Source organism: Bombina bombina, chromosome 5, assembly GCF_027579735.1.
Source record: "Bombina bombina isolate aBomBom1 chromosome 5, aBomBom1.pri, whole genome shotgun sequence".
NCBI classification, from domain to species: Eukaryota; Metazoa; Chordata; class Amphibia; order Anura; family Bombinatoridae; genus Bombina; species Bombina bombina.
Window position 1 is genome coordinate 844,979,594 of NC_069503.1, and position 14,515 is coordinate 844,994,108.

General features: G+C 40.9%; 1 protein-coding gene across 1 annotated transcript in view; it reads right to left on the reverse strand.

Annotated features, from left to right (window-relative positions):
• Positions 1–14,515, reverse strand: part of TMEM241 (transmembrane protein 241) — a 461,780-nt gene that overhangs the window by 410,546 nt on the left and 36,719 nt on the right. The window lies entirely within an intron of this gene.

Below are 14,515 nucleotides of genomic sequence, written 5' to 3' on the forward strand. Positions count from 1 at the left end.
TATAGCTTGAGAAATGGCCCTTCTCTACTCATTAATGTTGGCTAGCGGGGGTTGCCAGTTCTTACGCATATCCATTTTATTGGGGTGTTCTGAGCACAATGCTCAAAATTATCTAAGGATGCAATTTGTTGTATGATGGCATTAATTTAATATATATTATCAGTGCTGATTGTGATATAAATCATAAGTACATCTTATAATAGCAAAACATTAGCTTAGCCATAAATGTATATAGTGGTGACAACTAAATTGCATGTAATACTACCGTAAAATTGTCTTTCCTCAATAGTTTTAATTCATTTCCAAATATACTTGCAGCTTTATATTGTAGGAAATGGTGGAGCCATGTGCACTAAACATTTGGCCATTGCATTTTTTGGTGTAGTCAAACCTGAAAAATTTTGTAAATTTAGTAAACAACTCCATGATGGACAAATTGTGCGGGTGTGGATGTTCAAGTATGTAGTTCTCTATTTGAATATTAATATCTGTGAGTTTTGTTTCTATATACAAAACACCAGAGACAGTTGTTTGCACTCATAAAATGTTTAATATTAGATTTTGCATAAAAACAACAAGGGGTGAGTGGGTTGTACTCACATAACTATAATAGAACATATGTAATACTTATACATAAATATATTCCTCAATGTCACCTTCAATGTTAGAACATGACTGCCAGAGAACACTACTTGGCAGTGCACTGTACCAATCTCCTGCAAACCTCTCATGCACATTGATGGAAGCAATTGTTCAAAGACATATTGAAGCTCCAAAATACTAGTCTTACATATAGCCAAGAAAGGAGAAGTAAAAAAGGTGTGACAGGACAAAAGCAGGAAAAATGAGGTGCAAACTAGAACTGCCGCCAGAAAAAAAAAAAAAAAATACATAAAATTTAGAGAAAATGGTTGGTCTCACTGACTCTCACCACCATGAAATAAATTAATTATTAGGTAAGCAAAATGTTGTTTTCTTTCATAAGGTGGCGAGTCCATGGGTTATTACTCCTGGGAAACTAATACCCAAGCTGTGGAGTCCACGAGTAATTTGTGTGGGGAAAAAAATGGTTTTGAAAGCAGACACCTAATTTCCAGACACATCTGCCTGGAGGACTTTCCTACCAAAAGCCGCTTCAGAAGAAGCAAAAACAACAATGTGGTATACTTTAGTGAAGATATGCAAGGATGACCATGTCGCTGCCTTGCAAAAGTGATTAATAGAAGCCACACATTGAAAGCCCAAGAAGTGGAAACTGATCTAGTAGAATGGCCTGTAATGTACATGGTGGGGAGACTTTCCCTCACCTGCAAGTAAGCCTTGTGAATCAAGAATTTAGCCTAGATGCTAAAGTAACATCTGAGGCCTTCTGACCTTTGCAGGGACCCAAGAAAAGAATAAACAAATTATAGGATTTTCTAAAATCCTTCTAGACTTCCAAGCAGAATTTAAATGTTCTCAACATCATCTAAATTATGCAAGAGTCTTTCTTTAGAGCTTCATGAATTAAGACAAAACAGGAATTACAATTTTCCGACTGCCATTATCAGAAGAAACCAACATTGGAAAAAAGTCAAATATAACCTTTGAAAAACCAGATAAGGAGACTGTCAAGAACGAGTAAAAAAATTCAGAAACGCTTCTGGCAAAAGATATTGCCAAAATAAACAATAGCTTCCAAGACAGAAGCTAAATGATCAAATTATGCATAGTCTCAAAAGGAGAGATCTGCAAAACTCTTAAAACCAAATAAAGGTTCCAGAAAGGAGAAATTTGCATATTCAATGTTATTGCCCTGACTAAAGCTTGAATAAAGCTCTGAATGTCAGGACGTTTAGCAACTTTCTTATAACGTAATACAGAAAGTGCTGAAATCCAACCTTTTTAAAGAACTAGGCACAGATAAAGCCTTATCCAAGCCCTCTTGTAAAAATTTAAGAAACTCTAGAAATTCTAAAAGAATCCCAACTAAAACCTTGTTTTCCAAACCAGGAAAGATAAACCTTTCAAACCTTGTGATATATTTTCTTGAAACGGGCATTTGAGCCTTAATTAAAGTTACCGGTACTGCATCAGAAAAGCTTCTGTTTTAAAATTAGGCATTCAATCTCCAAGTTGAGAGACTTGAGATTGTGGCCAAGCTGTAGTAATCAGAATGCTAATGAGAGCTTGTTTAATTCAAGCTAACACGCTTGGTAGTAAAACAGTTGGAGGAAAAATGTAAGCAAGAGTAAAGATCAGGGAGCTGTTAGAGCATCTATCAACTCAATTTGTGGAGCCCTGTATCTTGCAAAGTATCTGAGAAGTTTAATGTTCAAATTAGGAGTCATTAGTTCTAACTCTAGTAGTCCCCATAGAGCTGGTTGAAAACATCCAGATGGAGAGAACATTCCCCTGGATGAAGGGGATTGGTGACTGAGAAAGTCTTCTTTACAGTTGTTCACACCTCGGATATGAATAGCAGAAATTGTACAGAGATTCCTCTTTGCCCAAGTCTAAAATTGAGAAACCTTCTTGGGAGTTCCCTCTTGATGATAGATATAGGCCACTGCTGTGACACTGTCTGATTGAAAACTCAGATATGTATCTTCTTTCAGGAGAGGTCAGTTTTGAAGGGTCCTGAAGATGCACAGAGGTCTAGGATATTTATTGGTAACCTCACCACTAGAGGAGACCAAACTACTTGTGCTTACGAAGGATGTCTGTAGAGAAAATAATTGGAGATTTTTCCACCAGGACATAGACTGCCTCACTTTAAAATCCAAGAGGATTCTAAGAAAAATCTAAGTATAGTCCTTGCATCATAAACGTAGCACGCAGAGTGGAAGAGGTCTCAAGTGAAACTGTGCAAAAGGAATAGCATCCGATGCTACTATCATCAGACCTAACTCTTCCATGGACAGAGCTACTGCAGGTTTGGAAAATACTGAAGAGTTAGTCAAACAAGCTGTCTGGAGCTTTAATCTGTTTTTATCCGTTAAGGAAAGCCTCATATAAAATGAGTCAATAATGACTCTTAGGAAAGAGACCCTGATCTGTGGCGAAGGAGAACTATTTGGAACACTGATACTCCAACTCTGTCTTCATAGAAAACAGAATTTATGTTTACCTGATAAATTACTTTCTCCAACGGTGTGTCCGGTCCACGGCGTCATCCTTACTTGTGGGATATTCTCTTCCCCAACAGGAAATGGCAAAGAGCCCAGCAAAGCTGGTCACATGATCCCTCCTAGGCTCCGCCTACCCCAGTCATTCGACCGACGTTAAGGAGGAATATTTGCATAGGAGAAACCATATGGTACCGTGGTGACTGTAGTTAAAGAAAATAAATTATCAGACCTGATTAAAAAAACCAGGGCGGGCCGTGGACCGGACACACCGTTGGAGAAAGTAATTTATCAGGTAAACATAAATTCTGTTTTCTCCAACATAGGTGTGTCCGGTCCACGGCGTCATCCTTACTTGTGGGAACCAATACCAAAGCTTTAGGACACGGATGAAGGGAGGGAGCAAATCAGGTCACCTAAATGGAAGGCACCACGGCTTGCAAAACCTTTCTCCCAAAAATAGCCTCAGAAGAAGCAAAAGTATCAAACTTGTAAAATTTGGTAAAAGTGTGCAGTGAAGACCAAGTCGCTGCCCTACATATCTGATCAACAGAAGCCTCGTTCTTGAAGGCCCATGTGGAAGCCACAGCCCTAGTGGAATGAGCTGTGATTCTTTCGGGAGGCTGCCGTCCGGCAGTCTCGTAAGCCAATCTGATGATGCTTTTAATCCAAAAAGAGAGAGAGGTAGAAGTTGCTTTTTGACCTCTCCTTTTACCAGAATAAACAACAAACAAGGAAGATGTTTGTCTAAAATCCTTTGTAGCATCTAAATAGAATTTTAGAGCGCGAACAACATCCAAATTGTGCAACAAACGTTCCTTCTTTGAAACTGGTTTCGGACACAGAGAAGGTACGATAATCTCCTGGTTAATGTTTTTGTTAGAAACAACTTTTGGAAGAAAACCAGGTTTAGTACGTAAAACCACCTTATCTGCATGGAACACCAGATAAGGAGGAGAACACTGCAGAGCAGATAATTCTGAAACTCTTCTAGCAGAAGAAATTGCAACTAAAAACAAAACTTTCCAAGATAATAACTTAATATCAACGGAATGCAAGGGTTCAAACGGAACCCCCTGAAGAACTGAAAGAACTAAATTGAGACTCCAAGGAGGAGTCAAAGGTTTGTAAACAGGCTTAATTCTCACCAGAGCCTGAACAAAGGCTTGAACATCTGGCACAGCGGCCAGCTTTTTGTGAAGTAACACAGACAAGGCAGAAATCTGTCCCTTCAGGGAACTTGCAGATAATCCTTTTTCCAATCCTTCTTGAAGGAAGGATAGAATCCTAGGAATCTTAACCTTGTCCCAAGGGAATCCTTTAGATTCACACCAACAGATATATTTTTTCCAAATTTTGTGGTAAATCTTTCTAGTTACAGGCTTTCTGGCCTGAACAAGAGTATCGATAACAGAATCTGAGAATCCTCGCTTCGATAAGATCAAGCGTTCAATCTCCAAGCAGTCAGCTGGAGTGAAACCAGATTCGGATGTTCGAACGGACCCTGAACAAGAAGGTCTCGTCTCAAAGGTAGCTTCCAAGGAGGAGCCGATGACATATTCACCAGATCTGCGTACCAAGTCCTGCGTGGCCACGCAGGAGCTATCAAGATCACCGACGCCCTCTCCTGATTGATCCTGGCTACCAGCCTGGGGATGAGAGGAAACGGCGGGAACACATAAGCTAGTTTGAAGGTCCAAGGTGCTACTATTGCATCCACTAGAGCCGCCTTGGGATCCCTGGATCTGGACCCGTAGCAAGGAACTTTGAAGTTCTGACGAGAGGCCATCAGATCCATGTCTGGAATGCCCCACCGCTGAGTGACTTGGGCAAAGATTTCCGGATGGAGTTCCCACTCCCCCGGATGCAATGTCTGACGACTCAGAAAATCCGCTTCCCAATTTTCCACTCCTGGGATGTGGATAGCAGACAGGTGGCAGGAGTGAGACTCCGCCCATAGAATGATTTTGGTCACTTCTTCCATCGCCAGGGAACTCCTTGTTCCCCCCTGATGGTTGATGTACGCAACAGTTGTCATGTTGTCTGATTGAAACCGTATGAACTTGGCCCTCGCTAGCTGAGGCCAAGCCTTGAGAGCATTGAATATCGCTCTCAGTTCCAGAATATTTATCGGTAGAAGAGATTCTTCCCGAGACCAAAGACCCTGAGCTTTCAGGGATCCCCAGACCGCGCCCCAGCCCATCAGACTGGCGTCGGTCGTGACAATGACCCACTCTGGTCTGCGGAATGTCATCCCTCGTGACAGGTTGTCCAGGGACAGCCACCAACGGAGTGAGTCTCTGGTCCTCAGATTTACTTGTATCTTCGGAGACAAGTCTGTATAGTCCCCATTCCACTGACTGAGCATGCACAGTTGTAATGGTCTTAGATGAATGCGTGCAAAAGGAACTATGTCCATTGCCGCTACCATCAACCCGATCACTTCCATGCACTGAGCTATGGAAGGAAGAGGAACGGAATGGAGTATCCGACAAGAGTCTAGAAGTTTTGTTTTTCTGGCCTCTGTCAGAAAAATCCTCATTTCTAAGGAGTCTATTATTGTTCCCAAGAAGGGAACCCTTGTTGACGGAGATAGAGAACTCTTTTCCACGTTCACTTTCCATCCGTGAGATCTGAGAAAGGCCAGGACAATGTCCGTGTGAGCCTTTGCTTGAGGAAGGGACGACGCTTGAATCAGAATGTCGTCCAAGTAAGGTACTACAGCAATGCCCCTTGGTCTTAGCACAGCTAGAAGGGACCCTAGTACCTTTGTGAAAATCCTTGGAGCAGTGGCTAATCCGAAAGGAAGCGCCACGAACTGGTAATGTTTGTCCAGGAATGCGAACCTCAGGAACCGATGATGTTCCTTGTGGATAGGAATATGTAGATACGCATCCTTTAAATCCACCGTGGTCATGAATTGACCTTCCTGGATGGAAGGAAGAATAGTTCGAATGGTTTCCATCTTGAACGATGGAATCTTGAGAAACTTGTTTAAGATCTTGAGATCTAAGATTGGTCTGAACGTTCCCTCTTTTTTGGGAACTATAAACAGATTGGAGTAGAACCCCATCCCTTGTTCTCTTAATGGAACGGGATGAATCACTCCCATTTTTAACAGGTCTTCTACACAATGTAAGAATGCCTGTCTTTTTATGTGGTCTGAAGACAACTGAGACCTGTGGAACCTCCCCCTTGGGGGAAGTCCCTTGAATTCCAGAAGATAACCTTGGGAGACTATTTCTAGCGCCCAAGGATCCAGAACATCTCTTGCCCAAGCCTGAGTGAAGAGAGAGAGTCTGCCCCCCACCAGATCCGGTCCCGGATCGGGGGCCAACATTTCATGCTGTTTTGGTAGCAGTGGCAGGTTTCTTGGCCTGCTTTCCCTTGTTCCAGCCTTGCATTGGTCTCCAAGCTGGCTTGGCTTGAGAAGTATTACCCTCTTGCTTAGAGGACGTAGCACTTTGGGCTGGTCCGTTTCTACGAAAGGGACGAAAATTAGGTTTATTTTTTGCCTTGAAAGGCCGATCCTGAGGAAGGGCGTGGCCCTTACCCCCAGTGATATCCGAGATAATCTCTTTCAAGTCAGGGCCAAACAGCGTTTTCCCCTTGAAAGGAATGTTAAGTAGCTTGTTCTTGGAAGACGCATCAGCCGACCAAGATTTCAACCAAAGCGCTCTGCGCGCCACAATAGCAAACCCAGAATTCTTAGCCGCTAACCTAGCCAATTGCAAAGTGGCGTCTAGGGTGAAAGAATTAGCCAATTTGAGAGCATTGATTCTGTCCTTAATCTCCTCATAAGGAGGAGAATCACTGTCGACCGCCTTTATCAGCTCATCGAACCAGAAACATGCGGCTGTAGCGACAGGGACAATGCATGAAATTGGTTGTAGAAGGTAACCCTGCTGAACAAACATCTTTTTAAGCAAACCTTCTAATTTTTTATCCATAGGATCTTTGAAAGCACAACTATCCTCTATGGGTATAGTGGTGCGTTTGTTTAAAGTGGAAACCGCTCCCTCGACCTTGGGGACTGTCTGCCATAAGTCCTTTCTGGGGTCGACCATAGGAAACAATTTTTTAAATATGGGGGGAGGGACGAAAGGAATACCGGGCCTTTCCCATTCTTTATTAACAATGTCCGCCACCCGCTTGGGTATAGGAAAAGCTTCTGGGAGCCCCGGCACCTCTAGGAACTTGTCCATTTTACATAGTTTCTCTGGGATGACCAACTTGTCACAATCATCCAGAGTGGATAATACCTCCTTAAGCAGAATGCGGAGATGTTCCAACTTAAATTTAAATGCAATCACATCAGGTTCAGCTTGTTGAGAAATGTTCCCTGAATCAGTAATTTCTCCCTCAGACAAAACCTCCCTGGCCCCATCAGACTGAGTTAGGGGCCCTTCAGAAATATTAATATCAGCGTCGTCATGCTCTTCAGTATCTAAAACAGAGCAGTCGCGCTTACGCTGATAAGTGTTCATTTTGGCTAAAATGTTTTTGACAGAATTATCCATTACAGCCGTTAATTGTTGCATAGTAAGGAGTATTGGCGCGCTAGATGTACTAGGGGCCTCCTGAGTGGGCAAGACTCGTGTAGACGAAGGAGGGAATGATGCAGTACCATGCTTACTCCCCTCACTTGAGGAATCATCTTGGGCATCATTGTCATTGTCACATAAATCACATTTATTTAAATGAATAGGAATTCTGGCTTCCCCACATTCAGAACACAGTCTATCTGGTAGTTCAGACATGTTAAACAGGCATAAACTTGATAACAAGTACAAAAAACGTTTTAAAATAAAACCGTTACTGTCACTTTAAATTTTAAACTGAACACACTTTATTACTGCAAATGCGAAAAAACATGAAGGAATTGTTCAAAATTTACCAAATTTTCACCACAGTGTCTTAAAGCCTTAAAAGTATTGCACACCAAATTTGGAAGCTTTAACCCTTAAAATAACGGAACCGGAGCCGTTTTGAACTTTAACCCCTTTACAGTCCCTGGTATCTGCTTTGCTGAGACCCAACCAAGCCCCAAGGGGAATACGATACCAAATGACGCCTTCAGAAAGTCTTTTCTAAGTATCAGAGCTCCTCTCACATGCGACTGCATGCCATGCCTCTCAAAAAAAAGTGCGCAACACCGGCGCGAAAATGAGGCTCTGCCTATGCTTTGGGAAAGCCCCTAAAGAATAAGGTGTCTAAAACAGTGCCTGCCGATATTATTATATCAAAATACCCAGATAAAATGATTCCTCAAGGCTAAATATGTGTTAATAATCAATCGATTTAGCCCAAAAAAAGTCTACAGTCTTAATAAGCCCTTTTTGAAGCCCTTATTTACAATCGTAATAAACATGGCTTACCGGATCCCAGAGGGAAAATGACAGCTTCCAGCATTACATCGTCTTGTTAGAATGTGTCATACCTCAAGCAGCAAGAGACTGCTCACTGTTCCCCCAACTGAAGTTAATTGCTCTCAACAGTCCTGTGTGGAACAGCCATGGATTTTAGTGACGGTTGCTAAAATCATTTTCCTCATACAAACAGAAATCTTCATCTCTTTTCTGTTTCTGAGTAAATAGTACATACCAGCACTATTTCAAAATAACAAACTCTTGATTGAATAATAAAAACTACAGTTAAACACTAAAAAACTCTAAGCCATCTCCGTGGAGATGTTGCCTGTACAACGGCAAAGAGAATGACTGGGGTAGGCGGAGCCTAGGAGGGATCATGTGACCAGCTTTGCTGGGCTCTTTGCCATTTCCTGTTGGGGAAGAGAATATCCCACAAGTAAGGATGACGCCGTGGACCGGACACACCTATGTTGGAGAAACAACAAACATTTGTTTGTAAAGATTAAGCTTGAACCAAGATAAATTCCAGGCATGGAGCCCCCAAAATACCTTGAGTGCTTATTACAGACAGAAGAGATCTCAGAACTTTGGTAAAAAAATTCTGGAAGCTGTAGCTATATCAAATGGAAGAGCGACAAAAGGAAAGTGCTTGTCCTGAATGGCTAACTTAAATATTGGTAGTGGTCTTAGTGGATAGGGATATGAAGGTAGCCTTCTTTCAAATCTATTGTGGACATATATTGAATCTGCTATACCAGAGGGAGAATAGCCCAAATTGTTTCCATCTTGATAGTAGGAACCCTGAAAAACTTGTTTAGCGTTTTGAAAACTTAAATAAGCCTGTAAGCCCCTTCTTTATTGAGAATTAAAAGCTTTGAGTAAAACCCTTGTCCTAGTTCCAACACAGGTTCTGAAACTCCCATGAGTTCCAGGAATGAAACACATTGATAGAAGGCATTTGCCTTTACAGGGTCTTTTGGAACACGAGATAGAGGAAATCTTCCTCAGGGAGATTTTCATTTGAGGCCTATTTTGTACCTAAAAGAAACGATATTTAGAACCCAAGGATCTTTAACAAGAGGAGACAAAGCCTCCAGAAAAAGGGTGCAATCTGCCCTCTACCAGAAGAAGATCTGGGATGGAGCGTTTTGGCCCTCATGCAAGCCTGCAGCCAAGAGTTAAGAAGCAGCGGTCATCAGACTGCTGCATCTTAACCTATATGCCAACTATAAAGTGCCTTTTTTCAATCCCTATGGACTTCTGCAACCGGGGAGATTCACAGACCCTGCTCGTACGACTGGCTGCGTGCAAGCAGCAGAAGGCAATGTACGCAAGGCTAAGTGTGCAATAATATATGCAAGCAGCATATTGGCCGCTAGCCCCAATGCCGGGCAGACAGGGGCGGGGATGTCCATCCGGGGGTTAGTAAATCTAGCCCATGAACTTTAGCATGAGGAAAATAGTTTAACACTCTTAGTGAGTTTTAATTAAAATAATTTGCTGAATTATTTATTTTTAAAAGTCTGAGGCTGTTTTTCAATGCTTGGGCTAGGCTATTAGGGTGAAGGGTCATCTTATTGCTACAGGATATAAAGACATTTTAGACAATTGAGGGCTTCCAACTTTGTTGCAGCAGTTTGAAGAAGGCCCTTTCCTGTTCCCGCATGACTTACATGATAAAGGGAGATCTGTGAAGCTATTGTTTTACGAGTTTGGTGTGGAGGAACTTGACTATCCTGCACAGAGCCCCCAACCCCATTGAACACTTTTGGAATTAATTAAATGCCGATTGCAAGCCAGACCTTCTTGTCCAACATCAGTGCCTAAATTCACAAATGCTCTTTTGGCTTCATTTGCAAAAATACCACAGATTTATGCCAAAATCTCTGCTTCCCAGAAGGTTTGCATCTGCTATAACTAGAAAAGGGGTTGGGGGGGGAAGACTCCATATTAATGCCCATGGTTTTGGAATGGGACAACCAATGAGCTAATATAAGGAATACTGTATATAATCAGAAAGAGTAGTTTCTTTTGGCAAAACAGCCATGACCTTGGAATACAACGCAAGTCATTTTTTTAAATTGTTAACACACTTTCTCAGCTCACTTTAGCATAATTTCATCTCCTCAAAATCACCATAGTTTTGGATTTTATACTTCTATTTTCAAATAAGAATTGCCCATTGAAATATAGCTTTCTAGATAAGTTTTCATGTTATGCATTAAAGAAATTCTATCCATACCATGTTATTGATTTGACAATCTATTTACGCACTTTTTTCTAAACAAATGTATTTGCTATAGAAAATAATGAAGTAGAATACTTGCACTAAATTAATCATCATAAAAATATTTGATAAAATTACACCCATTTTTACACTCACTAAGGTCTCTTACGGCTAGATTTAGAGTTTTGTCGGTAACGACCCGCAAAGCTAACGTTGGCTTTTTTCTGGCCGCACCTTTTAAATAACTCTGGTATTGAGAGTCCACAGAATGGCTGCGTTAGGCTCCAAAAAAGGAGCGTAGAGCATATTTAACGCAACTTCAACTCTCGATACCAGAGATGCTTACGCACGCGGCCAGCTTCAAAAACGTGCTCGTGCACGATTCCCCCATAGAAAACAATGGGGCTGTTTGAGATGAAAAAAAAACTAACACCTGCAAAAAAGCCGCGTTCAGTTCCTAACGCAGCCCCATTGTTTGCTATGGGGAAACACTTCCTACGTCTGCACCTAACACCCTAACATGTACCCCGAGTCTAAACACCCCTAACCTTACACTTATTAACCAATAATCTGCCGCGCCCGCTATCGCTGACCCCTGCATATTATTTTTAACCCCTAATCTGCCGCTCCGTACACCCCCGCCACCTACATTATCCCTATGTACCCCTAATCTGCTGCCCTAACATTGCCGACCCCTATATTATATTTATTAACCCCTAATCTGCCGCCCCCAATGTCGCCTCCACCTAACTACACTTATTAACCCCTAATCTACCGACCGGACCTGAGCGCTACTATAATAAATGTATTAACCCCTAATCCGCCTCACTCCCGCCTCAATAACCCTATAATAAATAGTATTAACCCTTAATCTGCCCTCCCTAACATCGCCGACACCTAACTTCAAGTATTAACACCTAATCTGCCGACAGGAGCTCACCGCTATTCTAATAAATGGATTAACCCCTAAAGCTAAGTCTAACCCTAACACTAACACCCCCCTAAGTTAAATACAATTTAAATCTAACAAAATAAATTAACTCTTATTAAATAAATTATTCCTATTTAAAGCTAAATACTTACCTGAAAAATAAATCCTAATATAGCTACAATATAAATTATAATTATATTATAGCTATTTTAGGATTTATATTTATTTTACAGGTAACTTTGTATTTATTTTAACCAGGTACAATAGCTATTAAATAGTTAAGAACTATTTAATAGCTAAAATAGTTAAAATAATTTCAAAATTACCTGTAAAATAAATCCTAACCTAAGTTACAATTAAACCTAACACTACACTATCAATAAATTAATTAAATAAAATACCTACAATTATCTACAATTAAACCTAACACTACACTATCAATAAATAAATTAAATACAATTCCTACAAATAAATAAAATTAAATAAACTAGCTAAAGTACAAAAAATAAAAAAGAACTAAGTTACAAAAAATAAAAAAATATTTACAAACATTAGAAAAAAATTACAGCAATTTTAAACTAATTACACCTACTCTAAGCCCCCTAATAAAATAACAAAGCCCCCCAAAATAAAAAAAATGCCCTACCCTATTCTAAATTACAAAAGTTCAAAGCTCTTTTACCTTACCAGCCCTGAACAGGGCCCTTTGCGGGGCATGCCCCAAAGAATTCAGCTCTTTTGCCTGTAAAAAAAAACCATACAATACCCCCCCCAACATTACAACCCACCACCCACATACCCCTAATCTAACCCAAACCCCCCTTAAATAAACCTAACACTAAGCCCCTGAAGATCTTCCTACCTTATCTTCACCATACCAGGTTCACCGATCGATCCAGAAGAGCTCCTCCAATGTCGTGATCCAAGCCCAAGCGGGGGGCTGAAGAGGTCCATGATCCGGCTGAAGTCTTCATCCAAGCGGGAGCTGAAGAGGTCCATGATCCGGCTGAAGTCTTCTATCAACGGCATCTTCAATCTTCTTTCTTCAGGATCCGTGTTCATTCCGCCGACGCGGAACATCCATCTTCACCGACGACTTCCCGACGAATGACGGTTCCTTTAAGGGACGTCATCCAAGATGGCGTCCCTCGAATTCCGATTGGCTGATAGGATTCTATCAGCCAATCGTAATTAAGGTAGGAATATTCTGATTGGCTGATGGAATCAGCCAATCAGAATCAAGTTCAATCCGATTGGCTGATCCGATCAGCCAATCAGATTGAGCTCGCATTCTATTGGCTGATCGGAACAGCCAATAGAATGCGAGCTCAATCTGATTGGCTGATTCCATCAGCCAATCAGAATTTTCCTACCTTAATTCCGATTGGCTGATAGAATCCTATCAGAAAATCGGAATTCGAGGGACGCCATCTTGGATGACGTCCCTTAAAGGAACCGTCATTCATCGGGAAGTCGTCGGTGAAGATGGATGTTCCGCGTCGGCGGAATGAACACGGATCCTGAAGAAAGAAGATTGAAGATGCAGTTGATAGAAGACTTCAGCCGGATCATGGACCTCTTCAGCGCCCGCTTGGATGAAGACTTCAGCCGGATCATGGACCTCTTCAGCCCCCCGCTTGGGCTTGGATCACGACATCGGAGGAGCTCTTCTGGATCGATCGGTGAACCTGGTATGGTGAAGATAAGGTAGGAAGATCTTCAGGGACTTAGTGTTAGGTTTATTTAAGGGGGGTTTGGGTTAGATTAGGGGTATGTGGGTGGTGGGTTGTAATGTTGGGGGGGGTTATTGTATGTTTTTTTTTTACAGGCAAAAGAGCTGAATTCTTTGGGGCATGCCCCGCAAAGGGCCCTGTTCAGGGCTGGTAAGGTAAAAGAGCATGGAACTTTTGTAATTTAGAATAGGGTAGGGCATTTTTTTATTTTGGGGGGCTTTGTTATTTTATTAGGGGGCTTAGAGTAGGTGTAATTAGTTTAAAATTGTTGTAATTTTTTTCTAATGTTTGTAAATATTTTTTTATTTTTTGTAACTTAGTTCTTTTTTATTTTTTGTACTTTAGTTAGTTTATTTAATTGTATTTATTTGTAGGTATTGTATTTAATTTATTTATTGATAGTGTAGTGTTAGGTTTAATTGTAGATAATTGTAGGTATTTTATTTAATTAATTTATTGATAGTGTAGTGTTAGGTTTAATTGTAACTTAGGTTAGGATTTATTTTACAGGTAATTTTGTAATTATTTTAACTATTTTAGCTATTGTACCTGGTTAAAATAAATACAAAGTTACCTGTAAAATAAATATAAATCCTAAAATAGCTATAATATAATTATAATTTATATTGTAGCTATATTAGGATTTATTTTTCAGGTAAGTATTTAGCTTTAAATAGGAATAATTTATTTAATAAGAGTTAATTTATTTTGTTAGATTTAAATTGTATTTAACTTAGGGGGGTGTTAGTGTTAGGGTTAGACTTAGCTTTAGGGGTTAATCCATTTATTAGAATAGCGGCGAGATTCGGTCGGCAGATTAGGGGTTAATAATTGAAGTTAGGTGTCGGCGATGTTAGGGAGGGCAGATTAGGGGTTAATACTATTTATTATAGGGTTATTGAGGCGGGAGTGAGGCGGATTAGGGGTTAATAACTTTATTATAGTAGCGGTGAGATCCGCTCGGCAGATTAGGGGTTAATAAGTGTAGGCAGGTGGAGGCGACGTTGAGGGGGGCAGATTAGGGGTTAATAAATATAATATAGGGGTTGGCGGTGTTAGGGGCAGCAGATTAGGGGTACATAGCTATAATGTAGGTGGCGGCTCTTTGCGGTCGGCAGATTAGGGGTTAATTATTGTAGGTAGCT